Source organism: Salmo salar, chromosome 18, assembly GCF_965601325.2.
Source record: "Salmo salar chromosome 18, fSalSal1, whole genome shotgun sequence".
Taxonomy (NCBI): domain Eukaryota; kingdom Metazoa; phylum Chordata; class Actinopteri; order Salmoniformes; family Salmonidae; genus Salmo; species Salmo salar.
The window spans coordinates 86,289,809-86,313,260 of NC_138308.1; the positions used below are offsets into that span (position 1 = coordinate 86,289,809).

At 40.9% G+C, this 23,452-nt stretch overlaps 1 protein-coding gene and 1 non-coding gene across 2 annotated transcripts in view; both read right to left on the reverse strand.

Moving 5' to 3' along the window:
* The window catches only part of LOC106577945 (sterile alpha motif domain-containing protein 9-like), a 33,259-nt gene extending 25,590 nt beyond the window's left edge, over positions 1 to 7,669 (reverse strand). The window contains exon 1 of the mRNA XM_014156422.3: positions 7,616 to 7,669. The gene's annotated coding sequence lies outside the window, so the exon portion shown is untranslated. The remainder of the gene's footprint in view (positions 1 to 7,615) is intronic.
* Positions 7,670 to 13,969: 6,300 nt separating this feature from the next.
* Positions 13,970 to 23,452, reverse strand: part of LOC106577978 (uncharacterized) — a 56,194-nt gene continuing 46,711 nt past the window's right edge. The window contains exon 9 of the transcript XR_014381316.1: positions 13,970 to 14,878. This is a non-coding gene — a transcript (uncharacterized LOC106577978). The remainder of the gene's footprint in view (positions 14,879 to 23,452) is intronic.

The window sequence follows — 23,452 nt, forward strand, 5'->3', positions numbered from 1 at the left end:
ATCGGTTAAAGAGCATGCGTTTAGTTCTACTTGTATTTAAGAGCAGTTGGAAGGAGTGTTGTATGGCATTGAAGCTTGTCAGGAGGTTTGTTATCACAGTGTCCAAAGAAGGGCCATATATATACAGAATGGTGTTGTCTGCATAGAGGTGGATCAGGGAATCACCAGCAGTAAGAGCAACATCATTGATGTATACAGAGAAAAGAGTCGGCCCTAGAATTGAACCCTGTGGCACCCCCATAGAGACTGCCAGAGGTCCGGACAGCAGGTCCTCCGATTTGACACACTGAACTCTGTCTGAGAAGTAGTTGGTGAACCAGGCGAGGCTGTCATTTGAGAAACCAAGGCTGTTGAGTCTGCCGATGAGAATACGGTGATTGACAGAGTCGAAAGCCTTGGCCAGGTCGATGAAGATGGCTGCACAGTATTGTCCTTTATCGATGGAGGTTATGATATCGTTTAGGACCTTGAGCGTGGCTGAGGTGCACCCATGATTTCATAGCGGAGAAGGTACGGTGGGATTCGAAATGGTCGGTGATCTGTTTGTTATCTTGGCTTTCGATTTGATTTAGACAACCCCTTTGAAGGTGCAAAATATTTTTTTATTGTGAAATAAACAAGAAATAAGACAAAAAAACGGAAAACTTGAGCGTGCATAACTATTCACACCCCCAAAGTCAATACTTTGTAGAGCCAGCTTTTGCAGCAATTACAGCTGCAAGTCTCTTGGGGTATGTCTCTATAAGCTTGGCACATCTAGCTACTTGGATTTTTGCCCATTCTTCAAGGCAAAACTGCTCCAGCTCCTTCAAGTTGGATGGGTTCCGCTGGTGTACAGCAATCTTTAAGTCATACCACAGATTCTCAATTGGATTGAGGTTTGGGCTTTGACTAGGCCATTCCAAGACATTTATATGTTTCCCCTTAAACCACCCGAGTGTTGCTTTAGCAGTATACTTAGGGTCATTGTCCTGCTGGAAGGTGAACCTCTGTCCCAGTCTCAAATCTCTGGAAGACTGAAACAGGCTTCTCTCAAGAATTTCTCTTTATTTAGCACCATCATTCCTTCAATTCTGACCAGTTTCCCAGTCCCTGCCGATGAAAAATATCCCCACAGCAGGGGATGGTGTTCTCGGGGTGATGAGAGGTGTTGGGTTTGTGTCAGACATGGTGTTTTCCTTGATGGCCAAAAAGCACCATATTAATCTCATCTGACCAGAGTGCCTTCTTCCATATGTTTGGGAGTCTCCCACATGCCTATTGGCGAACACCAAACATATTTACTTATTTTTTTATTTAATTAAGCAATGGCTTTCTTCTGTAAAGCCCAGCTCTGTGGAGTGTATGGCTTAAAGTGGTCCTATGGACAGATACTCCAATCTCCACTGTGGAGCTTTGCAGCTCTTTCAGGGTTATCTTTGGTCTCTTTGTTGCCTCTCTGATTAATACCCTCCTTGCCTGGTCCTTGAGTTTTGGTGGGCGGCCCGCTCTTGGCAGGTTTGTTGTGGTGCCATATTCTTTCCATTTTTTAATAATGGATTTAATGGTGCTCTGTGGGATGTTCAAAGTTTCTGACATTTTTTAATAACCCAACCCTGATCTATACTTCTCCACAAGTTTGTCCCTGACCTGTTTGGAGAGCTCCTTGGTCTTCATGGTGTCGCTTGTTTGGTGGTTCCCCTTGCTAAGTGGTGTTGCAGAATCTGGAGGCTTTCAGAACAGGTGTATATATAGTGAGATCATGTGACAGATCATGTGACACTTAGAATGCACACAGGTGGACTTTATGTAACTAATTATGTGACTCCTGAAGGTAATTACTTGCACCTGATGTTATTTAGGGGCTTCATAGCAAGGGGGGTGAATACATATGCACTCACCATTTTTCCATTTTTGACATTTTTTGCAACAAGTTATTTATTTCATTTCACTTCACCAATTTGGACTATTTTGTGTATGTCCATTACATTAAATCCAAATAAAAATCAATTTAAATTACAGATTGTAATGCAACAAAATAGGAGAAATGCCAAGGGGGGAATACTTTTGCAAGGCACTGTATGTGGGAACTCCTTCAAGACTGTTAGAAAAGCATTCCAGATGAAACTGGTTGAGAGAATGCCAAGAGTGTGCCATATTTTCATCAAGTCAAAGTATGGCTACTTTGAAAATTCTCAAATACTAAATATATTTTGATTTGTTTAACACTTTCTTGTTTACTACCTGATTCCATATTTGTTATTTCGCAGTTTTGATGTCTTCACTATTATTCTACAATGTAAAAAATGGTTAAAATAAAGAAAAACCATTGAATGAGTAGGTGTGTCCAAACTTTTGACTGGTACTCTGTGTGGACACCCCTTCAAATTAGTGGATTCGGCTATTTCAGCCACACCCGTTGCTGACAGGTGTATAAAATCGACCACAGAGCCATGACATCTCCATTGACAAACATTGGCAGTAGAATGGCTCCGTCATAGGATGCAACCTTTCCAACAAGTCAGTTCATAACATTTCTGCCCTGCCCCTGGTGAACTGTAAGTGCTGTTATTGTGAAGTGGAATTGTCTAGGAGCAACAGCAGCTCAGCTGGGAAGTGGTAGGCCATACAAGCTCACAGAACGGGACCGCCGAGTGCCGAAGCACGTAAAAATCGACTCGGTCCTCCGTTGCAACAGTCACTACCTCCTTTGGAAGCAATGTCTGCACAACAAACTGCTTGTTGGGAGCTTTATGAAATGGGATTTCATGGGCAAGCCTAAGATCACCATGCACAATACCAAGCATCGGCTGGAGTGGTGTAAAGCTCGCCGACATTGGACTCTGGAGCCTTATCTGGAGTGATGAATCACGTTTCACCATCGGGCAGTCCGACGAACGAAGCAGGGTTTGACGGATGCAAGGAGAACGCTACCTGCCCGAATGCATTGTGCCAACTGTAAAGTTTGGTGGAGGTTCTAGGGCTGTTTTTCATAGTTCGGGCTAGGCCCCTTAGTTCTAGTGAAGGGAAATCTTAACACTACAGCATACAATGACATTCTAGACGATTCTGTGCTTCCAGCTTTTGTGGCAACAGCTTGGGGAAGGCCCTTTCCTGTTTCAGCATGACAATGCCCCCGTGCTCAGAGCGAGGTCCATACAGAAATGATTTATCGCGATCAGTTTGGAAGATCTTGACAGGCCTGCACAGAGCCCTGACCTTAACCCCAATGAACACCTTTGGGATAAATTGGAATGCCGACTACAGGCCAGGCCTAATCCCCTAACATCAATGCCCAACCTCACTATTGCTCTTGTGGCTGAATGGAAGCAAGTCCCCGCAGCAATGTTCCAAACTCCAGTGGAAAGCCTTCCCAGAAGAGTTGAGGCTGTTATAGAAGCAAAGGGGGGACCAACTCCATATTAATGCTCATGATTTTGGAATGAGATATTCGACAAGCAGGTGTCAACGTACTTTTGCCCATGTAGTGTATCATTTTGATATCATGCATGGTCAGTCCATAACTCTGTTCATGAATTTGAGAGTGGTTTAATTTATCCAGCCCCATCCCTCAGCTCAGGGGTGGGGAGTACACTTTGTTATCGGAGACCTTCTCCCCTTCCTCACCTCGCTCATCAACTCATCCTTGACCGCTGGCTACGTCCCTTCCGTCTTCAAGAGAGCGAGAGTTGCACCCCTTCTGAAAAAACCTACACTTGATCCCTCCGATGTCAACAACTACAGACCAGTATCCCTTCTTTCTTTTCTCTCCAAAACTCTTGAACGTGCCGTCCTTGGCCAGCTCTCCTGCTATCTCTCTCAGAATGACCTTCTTGATCCTAATCAGTCAGGTTTCAAGACTGGGCATTCAACTGAGACTGCTCTTCTCTGTGTCACGGAGGCTCTCCGCACTGCTAAAGCTAACTCTCTCTCCTCTGCTCTCATCCTTCTAGACCTATCTGCTGCCTTTGATACTGTGAACCATCAGATCCTCCTCTCCAACCTCTCCGAGTTGGGCATCTCCGGCGCGGCCCACGCTTGGATTGCGTCCTACCTGACAGGTCGCTCCTACCAGGTGGCGTGGCGAGAATCTGTCTCCGCACCACGCGCTCTCACCACTGGTGTCCCCCAGGGCTCTGTTCTAGGCCCTCTCCTATTCTCGCTATACACCAAGTCACTTGGCTCTGTCATATCCTCACATGGTCTCTCCTATCATTGCTATGCAGACGACACACAATTAATCTTCTCCTTTCCCCCTTCTGATAACCAGGCGGCGAATCGCATCTCTGCATGTCTGTCAGACATATCAGTGTGGATGACGGATCACCACCTCAAGCTGAACCTCGGCAAGACGGAGCTGCTCTTCCTCCCGGGGAAGGACTGCCCATTCCATGATCTCGCCATCACGGTTGACAACTCCCTTGTGTCCTCCTCCCAGAGTGCTAAGAACCTTGGCGTGATCCTGGACAACACCCTGTCGTTCTCCACTAACATCAAGGCGGTGACCCGATCCTGTAGGTTCATGCTCTACAACATTCGCAGAGTACGACCCTGCCTCACACAGGAAGCGGCGCAGGTCCTAATCCAGGCACTTGTCATCTCCCGTCTGGATTACTGCAACTCGCTGTTGGCTGGGCTCCCTGCCTGTGCCATTAAACCCCTACAACTCATCCAGAACGTCGCAGCCCGTCTGGTGTTCAACCTTCCCAAGTTCTCTCACGTCACCCCGCTCCTCCGCTCTCTCCACTGGCTTCCAGTTGAAGCTTGCATCCGCTACAAGACCATGGTGCTTGCCTACGGAGCTGTGAAGGGAACGGCACCTCCATACCTTCAGGCTCTGATCAGGCCCTACACCCAAACAAGGGCACTGCGTTCATCCACCTCTGGCCTGCTGGCCCCCCTACCTCTGAGGAAGCACAGTTCCCGCTCAGCCCAGTCAAAACTGTTCGCTGCTCTGGCACCCCAATGGTGGAACAAGCTCCCTCACGACGCCAGGACAGCGGAGTCAATCACCACCTTCCGGAGACACCTGAAACCCCACCTCTTTAAGGAATACCTAGGATAGGATAAAGTAATCCTTCTAACCCCCCCCCCCCCCCCCCTTAAAAGATTTAGATGCACTATTGTAAAGTGGTTGTTCCACTGGATATCATAAGGTGAATGCACCAATTTGTAAGTCGCTCTGGATAAGAGCGTCTGCTAAATGACTTAAATGTAAATGTAAATGTTATTTTTCCTACTGCTGATTGCCCCATTAAGCAAGAGATGTCAGATGACAGAGCTACAGCAGTGTTTGTCAGACCAGGAGACGTCTGAAAATCGGTCTTCGAAATCATCTGTAGTGTCCAAATAGTTTGATAATAATATGACCCCACCATCGAAAGGTGAGACTCTCACGAACACGTATGTTTGTTGTTTTGCTCTAGAATGCCATAGAGCCTCATAAGACTCGTCTGAAAGTAGCCCGGTACCAGTTAAAAAAATGAATGGAAGTACATTGCATTCGGAAAGTATTCAGACCCCTTGACTTTTTCCACATTTTGCTACATTACAGCCTTATTCTAAAATGGATAAAATAAGTAAACTTCCTCATCAATCGACAGACAATACCCCATAATGACAAAGTGAAAACAGTTTTAAGAAATGTTTGCAAATGGATTAAAAATAAAACCGAAATACCTTATTCACATAAGGTTTGCTATGAGACTCGAAAATGAGCTCAGGTACATCCTGTTTCCATTGATCATCCTTGAGATGTTTGTACAACTTGATTTCACTCCTCAGTCCAAAAAAACTGTTTTTGCTTTGCTATTATGGGGTATTGTGTGTAGATTGATGAGGGGGGAAAAACAATTGAATCCATTTTATAATAAGGCTGTAACCTAACAAAATGTGGAAAAAGTCAAGGGGTCTGAATACTTTCCAAATACACAGTATATATGGAAGTAGTTTAGTTCCAAAAAAGGGGTTAAATATGGATCACTAAATGTTTTATATAATTTTCTGATCTTTCGTATATCGCTCAGACACTTCAAAACAAACTTCCTGTTTGTTTTTTGACTATCTGGTCACGTCTCCAATGGACGGGCCTCTGCACACACGCCTACAGTAAATCATTCAGGCCAGCGCCATAGACAAAGAATACAGGGAAGAAACCACGATTTAGGCTCCGTACCAATAGGCTGCTATAGCCTACATATTTATTACGTTTGTCATTCTATTGTTTTCATGAAATTTTAGTGGAAATTAGGCCCAAAAACACTGAACAAATATATAAACACAACATGTAACGTGTTTGTCCCATGTTTCATGAGATTAAATACAAAATCCCCGAAAATGTTCCATATGCAGAAAAAGTGTATTGCTCTCAAATTTTGTGAACAAATCCGTTTAAACCCTTGTTAGTGAGCATTTCTTCTTTGCCAAGATATTCCATCCACCTGACAGGTGTGGCATATCAAGAAGCTGATTAAACAGTATGATCATTACAGAGGTGCACCTTGTGCTGGGGACACTAAAAGACCACTCTAAATGTGCAGTTTTGTCACACAACAGAATGCCACAGATGTCTGAAGTTTTGAGCGAGTGTGCAATTGGCATGCTGACTGCAGGAAAGTCCATCAGATCTGTTGCCAGAGAATTAATGTTTATTTATCTAACACAGACTGCCTCCAACATCAATTTAGAGAAATTGGCAGTACGTCCAACCGGCCTCACAACCACAGAGCATGTGTAACCATGCCAGCCTAGGACCTCCACATCCGGCTTCTTCACCTGCAGGACCGCCTGACAACTGATGAAACTGAGGAGTATTTCTGTCTGTAATTTAGCCCTTTTGTGGGGGAAAACTCATTCTGAATGTCTGGGCCTGGCTCCCCAGTGGGTGGGCCTTGCTCCCAGGTGGTTGGGCCTATGCCCTTCCAGGCCCACCCATGGCTGCGCCCCTGCCTAGTCATGTGAAATCCATAGATTAGGGCCTAATGAATTTATTTAAATTGACTGATTTTGTTATACGAACTGTAACTCAGTAAAATCGTGTTGCATAGTGCGTTTCTATTTTTGTTTGGTGTAGTTTGCCATCTATGAACATGTTATTCAATGCGTTTCTATGGACTAAGGTCAAATTCAATGTTTAATCAAATAATTGTTGTATATATATTGTTTTTTCCCCTTCCCTACAGGGGTCTTAAAATTCAATATCAAATTGCAAAATTATCCATGGTATGAGCATCTTAAAACAATTCCATATGTTAGCTTAGCAGAACCCCCCCTTAGACTTGTATGGGTCAATTGATGTGCATTGTCCATGTAAAATAAATACATTGATTCTGTTAGAAATTTGGCCATGTCCATATATGACAATTCCCCCGAGTGTAAAGTTAATCAATCATCTTATATTTCTGAATGTTGTTGACTAATGGCTCAATTCAATCCGTAATGCTGAAGTTCTGCGTTACAGCATGATTTGAATTTAAAGGCAATGTTCCCATGTTCGTGGAGACTACATTCACGGTAAATGCTGCATGAGTCGGCTCAACCACAAATTACCTTTACATTTCAAGTGCGCTATAGCAAGGAACTTCGGCAATACAAATGTATACCAATACAAAATGGAAAATATTGGCATTGTCGTTACCTTTGTCTGTTTGAAGACGGTTCTATCTTTCTGTGGGAATCAGAGCCGAATCTGCAAAGGAACGCATGATATCACAGTTACATTATCTGTAAAACTTCAGAGAATCAATTACTTTTATCTGAAATAAGGTTAATCTAAAGGTACAACCTTTTTATTGCATGCATTTTCTGGTTAATAATCGTAGGTTGCTACTTTATTACCTGTCTTGGTTCGTGTAATGCAGTGGCTGGCCCTGGATGATGTGTCCTTTTATAGTCAAATTTGAGTTGAGTCACCCACATTCAAACCGGTTCAGGTTGATGTTTTTCCCCTGTGTAGTTAGTCTCTATGCATCAGTCTGTGCCAAGTTTCCAAGGTAAACTGGATGACATTGACAGATTAGATGCCAGTGATGATTAAAATGTCATTGTTAACTTCAGTTACATTTCACAGTAAATGAAACCGAGTTGGATGGTTGTGAATGGTGCTTTGTTTCGTTTTCCTGCAAAATGTGCAGCAGTATCACAGGAAATGCATTAACCTGTTTGGGATAGGGGGCAGTATTTGCACGGCCGGATAAAAAAGCGTATTCATTTTAAACTGGTTACTACTCTTGCCCAGAAACGAGAATATGCATATAATTAGTCGATTTGGATAGAAAACACTCTGAAGTTTCTAAAACAGTTTGAATGGTGTCTGTGAGTATAACAGAACTCATATGGCAGGCCAAAACCTGAGAAGATTCCATACAGGAAGTGCCCTGTCTGACGATTTCTGGTCCTTCTAGGTTATCTCTGCTGTAACGTGACAATTTCTAAGGCTTCCTATAGACTGTCTGAAGGCGCCAGAAAGTGGATTGGGATCTCTGCTGTCTCTGGGCAGGGTCCAGCAGCTCTGTTTGTGAATGGTCAGGCTAGTGGCTCAGAGCCTGGAGACACGCGCGCCTGAGAGGACTCCTGTTTTTTCTTCACCTGTTTGAATGAAAACAATATCGTCCGGTTGGAATATTATCGCTATTTTATGAGGAAATTCGCATAAAATTAGATTTTTTTTTTACATGCTTCTAAGTACGGTAAAGGAACATTTAGACATTTTTTGTCACGATACGCGCCTGCGCGTCACCCTTCGGATAGGAACCTGAATGCACGAACAAAACGGAGCTATTCGAATATAACGATGGATTATTTGGGATCAAAACAACATTTGTTGTTGAAGTAGAAGCCCTGGGAGTGCATTCTGACGAAGAACAGTAATCCAATTTTTCTAATAGTAATTCTGAGTTTACTGAGCCTCGACGTTGGCGAGTGTCTAAATAGCTAGCCGTGATTGCCGAGCTATGTACTCAGAATATTGCAAAATGTGCTTTTGCCGAATGTACATGGCAGATGTACATGTTAGTTTTCCAGGAAATGGTGTGACAGAAAGAACACTGCAGTACGTGCCAAGTTCGCATTCCCAACCCACCTCTCTTCATCATCACATCACTTCCACAATAGTGGAAACTTATAAATCATAGTCATTATGATGTAATAGGAATGTTAAGAGCACATTTTAACATTATGGGCAAGAATTGTAGTACTCATCATTGTATTCTCTACCAGAAAGTTTGTTGGCCGCCTTTGATGTCATATAGGTTTATACATTGCTATGTTTTCGTTTATAAAGCCTTTTTACAAAAAGTCCCACTGTAGGCTACTAACCTCTTTGCTAAACTTGAGACATAGGAGTTACCACAGGGATGTCTAACTCTGGAAATTCCTTTGGTCTCTAATGAGTTAGCTAGGTAAATCAGCTATTAGTTTTCTTGAACCATATTTGTGGAACAATCTTCTAAATGTTCTTACATTTGATGTTTTGGTGCCTCGAGGGATATTCAGAAAGCTGATTGAGGACCTTATTACTGATGATTTATTTGTATTTTTTATGACCCTGTTTTTCTTTCTGCTTACATTTTGTATTTACATTTTGATGTATTTTCTATACTTGATGTAATTCAGGGCTCATCTGTAAAAGAGACCTTGGTCTCAGTATGACTCACTGACAAAATAAAGGTTAAATAAAACATGTATATATATATTGAAAAAGCCCTAATGAATAACTAAATATCAGTTGAAATAGAGTAGTCTTGGTCTTCCCGGGCACTTATGAATGAGTGAATATCAGTTGAAATACAGTAATTAATGAGTGAATATCCATTGTAATACAGCAGGTGCATTCCAAGAGCAGACAATACACTGCGATATTTCTAAGGTTATTGCATTTATTCATATTAAATGGGGGGGGGGGGGGGGGTCTACTAAGCTAACATATGGGATTGTTTTTAAGACGGTGTCACGTCCTTACCATAGAAAGCTGTTATTTTCTATGGTAGAGTAGGTCAGGGCGTGACGGGGGGTTTTCTAGTTTAGTTTTTCTATGTTGTGATCTTCTAGTTTTGTATTTCTATGTTAGGCTTTGTTTGGGATGATTTCCAATTAGAGAAAGCGGGTCATCGTTGTCCCTAATTGGAGATCATACTTAAGTAGGTGTTTGTCCCACCTGGGTTTGTGGGAGATTAATTTTGAGTAGTGTATGTTGTAATTCTTCATCACGGTTTGTTGTTTTGTTCGTTCAGTTTATTTTGTATGTATCACATAGTTTCACAGTTTAATAAAATATGTGGAACGATAATCACGCTGCACTTTGGTCCGCTTCATCTTCAGACAACCGTGACAGACGGTCATACCAAGGATCATTTAGCTATTTGATTTTGATTTTAAGACGATTTTAAGGTATCAAAATATATATATATTTGATGACACATTGAATTTGTCATTAATGCTATTACCCAATAGAAACTAATTGAATAACAGATTACAGAAAATATAACGGGAGTTTGTATATAACGGGAAGTTTCTATCCTATATCTGAGAGATATAAGAAAGATCAGGAAACAATTTAAATTATACTTCCATTCATTTTTTTTTTTACTGATACCGGGGACCTTCAGACGAGTCTTGTGAGGCTTGTGCGCATCCTAGAGCAAACACCATGGTCTCAGCTTTCCACAGAGGGGTCATATTAGAGGGTGGCCCAAACCGTTACTATGCTACAGATGTTTTCGTGAGATGCAGAAGGGCGATATTGGTGGATATGGTGGAGTGAGACGTAGCCCATGCAAAAAAACAGATCTCTGATTTTGATGGGGATTTTTTTATTATGTTAACTACATTTCTGCAGGGCAACTTTGACTGTGCATTTTGGTCAATTATAACGTTTTCCGTGGGTCTGTACTCCCAAAGTTGTTGAAAAATAAAAAAGAATCCTTGACAGAAAGTTAATCTCCTCTTTGACTGTGCATTTAAGGCAGTTCCTACGTTCACCACTAGAGGGCGATCATACGCTTTCTGGGGGTCTGTACCCTCAAAGTTGTTGACTGCTTTTGTGCTTGCCAGTTAGGTAGCAGTTCTCAGCTGTTAGCAGCCCATGGCTAGAAGTTAAAACCTGTTGGGGCTAGGGGGCAGTATTTTCACGGCCGGATAAAAAAACGTACCCGATTTAATCTGGTTACTAATCCTACCCAGTAACTAGAATATGCATATACTTATTATCTATGGATAGAAAACACCCTAAAGTTTCTAAAACTGTTTGAATGGTGTCTGTGAGTATAACAGAACTCATTTGGCAGGCAAAACCCTGAGACATTTTCTGACAGGAAGTGGATACCTGATGTGTTGAATTACCTTTAAGCCTATGCCATTGAAACACACAGGGGCTGATTAATGTTTTGGCACTTCCTATTGCTTCCACTAGATGTCACCAGCCTTTACAAAGTGTTTTGAATCTTCTACTATGAGATCTGACCGAACAAGAGCCTTGGAACGGTGATGGCCGATTAGACTCTGGCGCGCGAGGTCATGTTGGGTACCCTCGTTCCAATACGTTTTAAAAGAGAATGCATTCGTCCACCTTGAATATTATTCATGTTCTGGTTAAAAAAGGCACTAATGATTTATGCTATACAACGTTTGACATGTTTGAACGAACGTAAATATATATTTTTCCCCTCGTTCATGAAGTGAAGTCCGGCGGGCTTAGATCATGTGCTAACAACACGGAGCTTTTTGGACATAAATGATGAGCTTTTTTGAACAAAACTACATTCGTTATGGACCTGGCATTCCTGGAAGTGACATCTGATGAAGAGAATCCAAGGTAATGGATTATTTACATAGTATTTTCGATTTTAGATCTCTCCAACATGGCCGTTTGTCTGTATCGCAAAGCGTATTTTTCTGGGCGCAGTGCTCAGATTATTGCAAAGTGTGATTTCCCAGTAAGGTTATTTTTAAATCTGGCAAGTCGATTGCGTTCAAGAGATGTAAATCTATAATTCTTTAAATGACAATATAATATTTTACCAATGTTTTCTAATTTTAATTATTTAATTTGTGGTGCTGACTTGACTGCCGGTTATTGAAGGGAAACGATTTCCTGAACATCAACGCCATAGTAAAACGCTGTTTTTGGATATAAATATGAACTTGATAGAACTAAAAATGCATGCATTGTCTAACATAAAGTCCTAGGAGTGTCATCTGATGGAGATTGTCAAAGGTTAGTGCATCATTTTAGCTGGTTTTATGGTTTTGGTGACGCCTGTCTTTGAATTGACAAAACATTACACACAGCTATTGTCAATGTACTCTCCTAACATAATCTAACTTTATGCTTTCGCCGTAAAACCTTTTTGAAATCGGACAACGTGGTTAGATTAAGGAGATGTTTATCTTTCAAAGGTTGTAAGATAGTTGTATGTTTGAAAAATTTGAATTTTGACATTTATTTGGTTTCAAATTTGCCGCTCTTGAAATGCACCTGCTGTTGATAGGGTGCACCACGGGTGGCACGCTAGCGTCCCACATAGCCCCAAGAGGTTTTAAGGTCGAAAAAAATATATTATTACTGAACTAAACAATTCGGAAACAATTCATGGTAAACAATTAATTTAGTTATTTTAATTTGAAACAGGTGTTTATTTGCTGAAATGTGTGCTGTTGCCTGGCTATTTAAAATGACAGGCGGATATTTGAGACTTTTAATTGAATGTTTTACAGTAGATAGATTGTCATCAATACAGTCCAATCTTAAAACTATTGTGTCTCCTTGGAGTCTCTCACCAGGCTAGCCCCCTTCAGTTCCACAGACACCTGGAAGAGAGATGACATACAGAAACTCTTTCATGTATTATTTTAGTTATCACTTGCTAACACTTTCTCTTCTTACAATAACAACTTGGCAATAATATAATAAGAACCAGAGTTAGGGTTGATTCAATGTCAATTCAGTCAATTCAGGAAGTAAACTGAAATTCCACTTCTACATTTTCATAATTGAGGAAAATTGGAATAAAAATGTCTGTTTATTTCCTGAAATGGAAGACCCCAACTCTGATAAAAGCACAATGTTTTAATTGCCTGTCTGTGCAATAAGGACAACAGTCTGTAATATGCTCCTTGTTGTTACCTGTCTATGTGGATCCACCCTCCTCTGCTTCCTCATGGTGGAAAATCTGTCCATCTGGCTGAGTCCTCCAGCGCAGTTGAACGTTAGACACACTGTTTCACGAGTTCTACATGCAGCTAGATGAAAGTACAAGAGGTTTGATTATTCTCTCTCTCTCTCTCTCTCTCTCTGTGTTGGCGCTCTGTGGGGTCTGTTGTTGTTCGTGAGCAGAGTCCCCGTACCAGCTGACAGAGGGCACTCTTCTCTAGGTTCATCTCTCCATATATGAGGGCTTTGTTATGAAAGGTTTGAGAATTACTTATTTTAGCTGGTTGTAGAATTGAATTGCTCTTCTCTGGATTTTGATAATTAATCACACACACAGCACTCGAACACAAATGTTCATAAACAAAGACACATTCTCTTTCTCTCTTTCTCTTTCCCTCCCCCCTTCCCTCTCCCTCTCTCTCACCTGCTGTAGGAGCTCTTCACCGACCGCCTGGTCCGTCAGATCAGCATCTGATTGGATCTTCATTCTCACCACTGTTCTCTTTGACTTGGGTGTTGAAATACAGTTGCTGATATTTTTTATGGTGCAAAATAGTTCAAATCTGTGCAAAATACCAGGAATACCACAAAACTCATTATGACTTGACAGTATGATTTTATTTGACATTATTTGACATATTTCTTTAACAATGTGCTGTCCAAAAAGGTGATTGTTTTACTAAGACTGAGACCATGGAGTTGGGCACGATGCACATTCCCCCTGAGGAACGTCAACGCCGCCGTCAACAGGGTCTCTGCTACTACTGCAGGGAGTCGGACCACCACTGGAACACCTGTCCCAGAAAAAGAACCAGGCAAGGAAGTGACAGGCCGAGGAGTGCTCCTGCACCTTCCCAGGTAGGCATGGACGTGCCTTGCTCCTCTCTGTCCACCCAGCCCATCCTCCCTGTCACCTTCCTTGACTATCCTGGTCCCCCACTGAGTCCTGCCCTAGTGGACTCAGGTGCTGCAGGCAATTTCCTAGACCGGCCAGTGGCCTTACCATTATGCATTTCTCTAGTCCCTTTACAACCCCTATCCCAGTCCTTGCTCTAGACAACCATCCCCTAGGTACAGGACTGGTGCGCCAGACCTCGTGTTTGGGTTTTGTCCCGCTTTGATCTATGGTGCTTAAATACATTCAGTAGTTCTAAACTTCCGACTGCCTCCTGCATACTCCTCTCTACACCAGTGACATTCTAGCATAATCTTATTGTCAGCAAGCACATTAATTATACTTCCAGAACATTGATGTTCTACTATATTAAAGTAATGTAAACTTGACTTGGTGATGAATGTGAAGAGTGAAGACAGTTACAGATGATTACCTGCAGGAGTGCCATATACTTCCAACTCACACAGAGTGAGATATTCCTTCCTGTCAGGGATGACCACAACAACATAGCGACCCTCCATCTCATTACACTGGAAGGTGTTGGTCTGTCCTGCTGGGATGTGGGAAGAGGGAAGAGGGAAGAGAGAGTTACCGAGTTAGCGAGTTACCGATGCGGATCTCAGCACCATCAAGTCTCTCAGGAACAACATCTCCTCTGTTGGTGATGGTGACAGCTGTCACTCTGTACACATCCAGCAGGTCCACTCTCCACCAGGGGTTGGTGTTAAACTCAGTGCTGCTGCAGGATCCACCACTGTTAAAGTCAGATTTGCAGTTTCAATCAATGACTTTGCTTGGACTACACCATAAATACTAAAGGGAAGACTGAGAGGCCACTCCTCTCAACGCCACGTTGTCTGTTTGAGTGACACATACAGATTTAATAGACAGGTTTATTCATTAGTTGACACCGTAGCAATATGTTTTGCAACTGAAAATGTTTTGCAGGTTAGTTCAGATGAGTCCCTCCCTATTTGGTCCATTTTGTTCCGTTTGGTTCCTAGTGAATATACCTCAGATAAACCCATCCCCATCCCCCTGTACACACACCTGCACCAACTTGTAGTGAATGTAATTAGTAACCGTTAATTGGGCACTTTAACTGAATTAAAGTTATTACTCGGCCTAGCTTCTGTCACAGCGGCCAATGCTTGTACTTCATGCATTGATTCACTGATTAATTAATTAATTAATTTACTTATTCATTAAAGTTTTTATTAATTATTTTTGTAAGAATTGCTTCTGTCACAGTGGCCAATACTGATCATTGATTAAATGATTTGGATTGTTTGTTTTATCTGTCTTTTTTGTGTGATTGTTTTTGTGTCTGTCTGCTTTATTAAAAAGGCATTTACATATTTGCACGGTGACCCTCAGAAAGAGTAGGAAAGTCCCTGTAATGCCACAATAATAATATGAATGATTAGTCATAATTAATCATATGAATGTGAATGATTAGTCATAATTAATTATATGAATGTGAATGCACTATATGACAAAATGTCTAACATGCTAGAGGGTAATGCTGATCATTAGAGATCTCTGACTTTTAGATGGAAGGGTTGGGGTCAATTCAATTTCAATAAATTCAGGAAGTTCACTGAAATTCAAATGATTTGTTAAACTCTGACTGTGTTTTTTGGTCCCTGTACAGAGCCCGGTGAGTTCATCAGAAAATAGAAAGTGACACATCATTTGAAAGCTACAGGCCTCGTCTTTTTGCAAATGGAACTAAAATCTTACTGCTGACAATGTCATAAGAATCTCTCAGAGTATAACAGGTTAATTGGATTTTGGTTTACTTTCTAAATTGACAGCAATTGAAATAGAATTGACCCTAACCCTTGTAGGTATTTAGTTCTCACCAGAGACAGGGATAGCTCTCCTACTCCACTCCATGGATCTGGGGTGTAGCAACATATTCATCAGTCAATATGAATTAATAACATAAAACATTTCCCCCTTTTAATTATCAGTTAATATGATCTATTTCTGGATATCCAACACCTGCCATGTGCTTTAGCATGTAGATGTACTATTCTTGTCCTTTCCAACATAAGACATTACCACACATACCACAACAACAACCTTTAACAACCTGTGATAATAACCCATTTCTTTACTTATATCATCAGTCTTTTTATAGTGTTAGCCAAGGTTATGAACAATAAAACAGTATATCCAAACATAAAATAAACATACCTGTATTGAGAGGGCTATCTTGTCCTCTGCTGAATTCCTCGCTCCTCTCCTCTCTCTCAGTGTGTGTGATGGGATCTTCTTCTTCTCATCCTCTTATTATTATCTCTGTCTGGACAACATGCAAACCTGGGTCATGTTCATTAGGGCACACAGCAGAAAAAATGTAGCAACTTTTTGCAAGGGGATAAAAAAAAGAAATGTTTGTTATTGGGTAAGATCATGTAGTCATACTGTTTCAATCTGTTTTCTTTCAATTGGTGCCTTATGAATACAACCCTATATTAGCCAAACAATGGGAAGGTAAGGTGAGGTTTATTTGGTTAGCAGTGGTCCGTAGCACACCATCCCGTGTGTGTGCGTGCATGTGTGCGTCCAGGGGGGGATTTGGTTAGCAGTCATCCATAGAACCTCATCTACTACCTGAGTTGAAATATGTAAACTGTGGTTTATTTAACAACAGTGTTTTTTCTCAGAATACATCTCACTTGAAATGATTACAATCAATCAATATATTATTCAAATGTACAAATAATGCATATTATACTTTGAAGTTTATTTATTTTTATTAAACCTCTACTTTCAAGCATGCACTGTACCTTAGAGGTGATATACACTTAAAGACAGAACCATACAGAAAAACTGAATTATCCATAATAATTTATGAAGTCATATGCTTTCTCCCAGCAAGAAAGAAAGAAATGTATATCGATGGAAATTCAAAATAGATACAATGAACAATATTTATTATCAATTCAGTTTAATCTAAAACTATTTTGTCTCCCTGGAGTGTTTTTGTGCTGGTGTCTCACATGTCCATAACCCACCACCTCAAGAGTGTGTGTGTGAGAGTGTCCTTTTCCAGAGACATCAAACCTGATAACATTCTGCTGGTCGAACACGGTAAGACAGCTCAGCCAATCATATCTGATTTATGGTATGCTTAGCTAGCCAATGTAACATAAATCAATACAATTAGTGGGATGGTTAAACTGTGTATTGTTGTAGGTGGTACAGAATAGGATTCCACCAACATGCACGTCCAACCCCTAGCTCTGCACAAAGTGAAGGTAAATTGGCCAAAATATTTACAAGCTGACAGCTAAGATAGCTAAATTTACAGTAAGCATAGTATAAACATGAATAGGGTATGGTTTGTGTTATGAGGTTACAGGTGGTTAGAAGTAGCCTGAGGACCACAGAGTACCCTCCAGACCATGTTATCAAGTTAATCTACCACTATTCTCTTCTGACTTCTAAAACTCAGGTTATCTGGAGTCATTCCACTGTGCCCTGCTGAAAAATGCCCCAAAGCAGGGGCATTTTAGGTACACAAGCATGAGGAAGCGGACACTCCTTGCGGTTATGGAGGACAATAAGTTTGCGGGACAGAAACCAGCAAGGGGCTGGTTTCTGTCGAGCAAGGGGCAGCAGGTAGCCTAGTGGTTAGAGCATTGGAATAGTAACCGAAAGGTTGCAAGATTGAATCCCCAAGCTGACAAGGTAAAAATTAGTTGTTCTGCCCCTGAACAAGGTAGTTAACCCACTGTTCCTAGGCCGTCATTGAAAATAAGAATTTGTTCTTAACTGACTTGCCTAGTTAAAAAAAGATGTCAAGACAACAATAATGTCACAACCACCTCATTTTTCTCTCTGCAGATTCTCAAAACACAATACAAAATTCCCTTGCAAAGGGCTACTATTGACAAGAATGATCTGTTAAAGTCAATGAACTGGGGGAGGTTTAGACAGTACTTAGAGATGAGGGAGTTTTTTTTGGATGTGATATATTGTAGATCTATTGATTGTAGATCTATACAGTAGATCTATTGTTGTGTATGGAAATGATTGAGGTGCCATTTCTCCTCAATCTCCCATACACAACAATTCATACTGTGTAAGAACTGCCTTCACAAGACATTTCAAACCTTCTTTAGTACCCCAGCCCATTCACTTTGTTGACTGATCTTTCCTCGCAAAAGCAGCTCCCAATGTCCCCTCGTTGTCCCTAAACAACACGCTATCCGGTCCCATTCGGTTGACACCTTTACCAACAAGGGCGTGTTGCCCTACGTCCCTTCCACAAAAAGCGTAAAATGCTAAGACCACAACCATGTCTTTCCAGGAGACGTGCAGTACCAGCAAATCTCCTGCAAGAGGACCAAACATTTGGTGGTTAAGAAGCCCAACAACCCTTTCGGCAGAGTCTTATCCAGCTGGCCGTTCACCGCAGAAAGCACAAGACCATCGCCATAAGCACAGAGTCTCAGCTTCCCCAGCCCACGTTCGCCAGTGTACTGAAGCCGGACAAAGGACTATGGCTGCGTTTACACAGGCAGCCCAATTCTTGCTTTTTTTCATTAGTTCTTTTGACCAATCAGTTCAGAAAAAGATCTGATTTGATCAGAATTGGGATGCCTGTGTAATCACAGCCAGTGTGGCACAGCATAATACAGCGTTTTCCAAACTTGTTCCTGGGGACCCCAAGGGGTGCAGGTTTTGGTTTTTGCACTAGCACTACTCAGCTGATTCAAATAATCAAAGCTGGATGATTTAGATGTTTTTTTGGAATCAGCTGTGTAGTCCCCAGGATCGTGTTTGGGAATCCCTTGCATTAGACCACGTAGGACAGGGGTCTCCAACCCTGTTCCTAGAGAGCTACCCTCCTGTAGGTTTTAACTCCAACCCCAGTTGTAACTAACCTGTTTCAGCTTTTCAACCAGCTAATTATTAGAATCAGGTATGCTAGATTAGGGTTGAAGTGAAAATCTAGAAGACGGTAGTTCTCCAGAAACAGGGTTGGAGATCCCTGATGTAGAACAACCATAAAATACATTTGGATATTTTCTATCACTCTTTGAAATTAGTGACACTTATGGATTCAAAGAATATATGTATATTATCTGTACAGGGCTTTGTAGATTCAAAGAGATGCTCGACATTCAGATTGACAAATAAACAAACATTATTTGGATATCTAAATACAGGAGAATGTACACTATTTAATGTTAACTCAACAGAACTGGGTATTCAACAACAATGTTACATGCTAAAAGTAACATACAAAAAACAGTAGTACATTTCAGTGTGTCCGAGTGTATCTCAGATGTAGAAACAGAGTGCAGAGAACTGTAGCTACAGATTGTTACACCAGATAATGTGATTTACCCAAAGGTTTTTGCCGACATCTTGTCAAATTCAAGACTTCTCTCATTGATGTACCCCCCAAAGTGCTGAATGTCATGATGACAGAGACCTGTCTCCATCAATGAGTGAGAAGACTTGAAAGAGACACGATGACAGCGCACATATTTTTGGATTACCTCATGGAGCAAAAAAAGTATTCATTTTCATAATGGAACATTTTCTAAATTCAAACTAACCCCCGCAACTGGACACAGACCTTTTATGAGACTCCTGTTTCTCCGAATCGAGGACGAAGACCGCATCGTTAAGATTGGTAGAAAATTCTGTGCTACACCTAACAGTACCTCTCCAGTAACTCCCAGTGGACATCTGGTGTAACATTCTGTAGCTAAGAGAAGTAGTGATCAGGAGATGATGGGAGAGCAGTGGTGACCCACCATTCAGGGCACCTGTTTTGTGCCGTGAATGTTTTTTTGTTTTTTTTATTTGGGGGCTTGCCTGTTTTGCATTTTATTTTGGCATTAATACATGTCACTTATCAGTTTGCAAACAATGTAAAAAAATATATATATATAATTGAGTTAATAAAGCCGCATATGAACAGGCAGCTCCAAAGTGCACTGTGATTGGCTCAGTGTTCTGCCTTTAGTAAGGGTTCCTGCCATAGACTTAGATTAGAAGTGCCCTTCCAAGAAGACTCAAGGTCATTGGCCATAGATAAAATTACGTTAAATCACATTATATCTACAGTAGCTTTGATTGGACTGATGTCAACATCTTACTTTCAAAATCTTAGCTAGCAGTCATCATCATGAATCAAGTAGACAATCTACTGGCAAATCCTTTTCAATCCTTGTCATATGAAGAGAAATAATGACGATAAATTATAGATAAAACGTATCAGACTCGTCGCCCATTGGACATAAACATTACAACAAGTTGGAAATTGCAAATTCAACAATGAGTTGTTTGGAAGGAATCGGTGATAGTGGCTTACCGCAAGCATTGCAACTGGGAAGTCGGGAATAAACGCACTCAGACTGGGAAAATACGCATTGAACGGTCATCCAACTTGGAATTGTAAATCTTTCTCTATCTTTGATGACAAAATATGCCCACGAAGAACCGCCGCGCCATCTTGCTGTTCAAGTGAGCACATCACAACAAGGTGAGTCCAAAAATGTCTTATATGCTGCTGCATAAATAATATGCCAGGGAGATATGCGTGCTGTAGCTAAGAAAGTAGTAAGCTGTTAGTAAGCTGTTAGTAGCCCATGTGCCTTACCCTAATAATGTGGTCCCTTTTCCCCTCATAATTTTGCCTACTGTTCTGACTTGGTGGTGCACATGTAGCCACTAGCCTATTTCAGAGAAATGTCAACATCGAATATTGTAAGAGCTTTTATTGTCTGCTTATATTTCCCCTTTATTTATCCTACTGTTCTAACTTGGTATGCAGGGAGAATACTGTATGAACAACCCATGTTCTGAATTCTGTCGCTGTAAATTTCAAAAAAGTTCTCAACAAAAACACCAGTCTCAACGTCAGAATTGAAGAAGCGACTCCGGGATAATGGCCTTCTAGGCAGAGATGAAAAGAAACAGCCACATCTCAGACTGGACAATAAAAATAAAAGATTAAGATGTTCAAAAAAACACAGACACTGGACAGAGGAACTCGGCCTAGAAGGCCAGCATCCCGGAGTTGCCTCTTCACTGTTGATGTTGAGACTGGTGTTTTGCGGGTACTATATAATGAAGCTGCCAGTTGAGGACTTGTGAGGCGTCTGTTTCTCAAACTAGACACTCTAATGTACTTGTCCTCTTGCTCAGTTGTACACCGGGGCCTCCCACTCCTCTTTCTATTCTAGTTAGAGCCAGTTTGCGCTGGTCTGTGAAGGGAGTAGTACACAGCGTTATACCAGATTTTCAGTTTCTTCGCAATTTCTCGCATGGAATAGCCTTCATTTCTCAGAACATTAGAGTGTCTGACGAGTTTCAAAAGAAAGTTCTTTGTTTCTGGCCATTTTGAGCCTGTAATCGAACCCACAACTGCTGATGCTCCAGATACTCAACAAGTCTTAAGAAGGCCATTTTTATTGCTTCTTTAATCAGGACAACAGTTTTCAGCTGTGCTAACATAATTGCAAAAGGGTTTTCTAATGATCAATTAGCCTTTTAAAATTATAAACTTGGATTAGCTAACACAATGTGCCACTGGAACACAGGAGTGATGGTTGCTGTACGCCTATGTAGATATTCCATAAAAATCTGTTGTTTCCAGCTACAATAGTAATTTACAACATTAACAACTGTATTTCTGATCAATTTGATGTTATTTTAATGAACAAAAAAAAATGCTTTTCTTTCAAAAACAAGGACATTTCTAAGTGACCCCAAACTTTTGAACGGTAGTGTATGTCTAACGAAAAGATGATAGTTCCTGATTGTATAGCCTCCCCGTCCTCCCCAGCCATATCAAGGGGACAAAAGATGGTCCCCTGATCAATTTCTTATAATACTATATTTTCTGTCATGGACTCTTGGAAGATTATTCCCCATTGGGGACTTAAAGAGATTCAACTATACAAACAAACAAACAAACTCCTCTGCAATGTTGACATTAATAGTCAGAGTTGGATGACTTAAATATATTTTAAATAACTGTATTTATTTTTAGAGAGCTTAGCTTGCAATAGGCATGGTGTAATTAACTCACGAAAAATGTTTCGCCTCAATGTTTGCCTAAAATGACATAGCCAAATCTAACTGCCTGTAGCTCAGGATCTGAAGCAATGATATGTATATTCTTGATACCATTTGAAAAGAAACACTTTGAAGTTTGTGGAAATGTGAAATTAATGTAGGAGAATATAACACATTAGATCTGGTAAAAGATAATACTAAGTAAAAACCATGTGTTTTTTTTGTACCATCTTTTAAATGCAAGAGAAAGTCCATAATGTATTATTCCAGCCCAGACACAATTTAGATTTTGGCCACTAGATGGCAGCAGTGTATGTGCAAAGTTTGAGACTGATCCAATGAACCCTAGAATTATTGTTCGAAATTTTGTATCAAGACTGTCCAAATGTGCCTAATTGTTTTATTAATAACTTTAAGTTCATAACTGTGCACTCTCCTCAAACAATAATGTGGTATTCCTTCACTGTAATAGCTACTCTAAATTGGACAGTGCAGTTAGATTAACAAGAATTTAAGCTTTCTGCCAATATCAGATATGTCCATGTCCTGGGAAATTTTGTTGTTACTTACAACCTCATGCTAATCGCATTAGCCTATGTTAGCTCAACCATTCCGCGGGGGACCCACCGGTAATGTAGAGGTTTTAATGAAGCAGAAAACCAATAGTTATTTCTGGAGTTTTATCAAAGTTAGCTGGCTAACTCAAACAATAGTATGGTATTCTTTCACTGTAATACATACTGTAAACTGGACAGTGCAATTAGATTAACAATGATTTAAGCTTTCTGCCATTATCAGATATGTCTATGTCCTGGGAAATGTTCTTGTTACTTACAACCTCATGCTAATCGCATTAGCCTACATTAGCTCAACCGTCCCGTGGGGGACCCAACGGTAATGTAGAGTTAATGATGCAGAAAATCAATAGTTATTTCTGGTGTTTAATCAAAGTTAGCTGGCTAACTGATTGCGTCAGGATTAAAACACTAGGGGTGAGATTATTTAGTTACACTCATTATTTAGTGGCAGATGTACATTTTAGTTTTCCAGGAAATGGTGTGACAGAAAGAACACTGCAGTATTACAGTTATGGTTATGGCCTAACAGTTATGGCCTAACCTGTCCCTTATCAATGAGTGAATATCCATCGTAAAGCAGTATGTCTCCCCTGGCCCTTATGAATGAGTGAATATCAGTTGTAATACAGTAGTTATGGTCTACCCTGGCCCTTATGAATGAGTGAATATCAGTTGTAATACAGTAGTTATGGTCTACCCTGGCCCTTATGAATGAGTGAATATCAGTTGTAATACATTAGTTATGGTCTACCCTGGACCTTATGAATGAGTGAATATCACTTGTAAAACAGTAGTTATGGT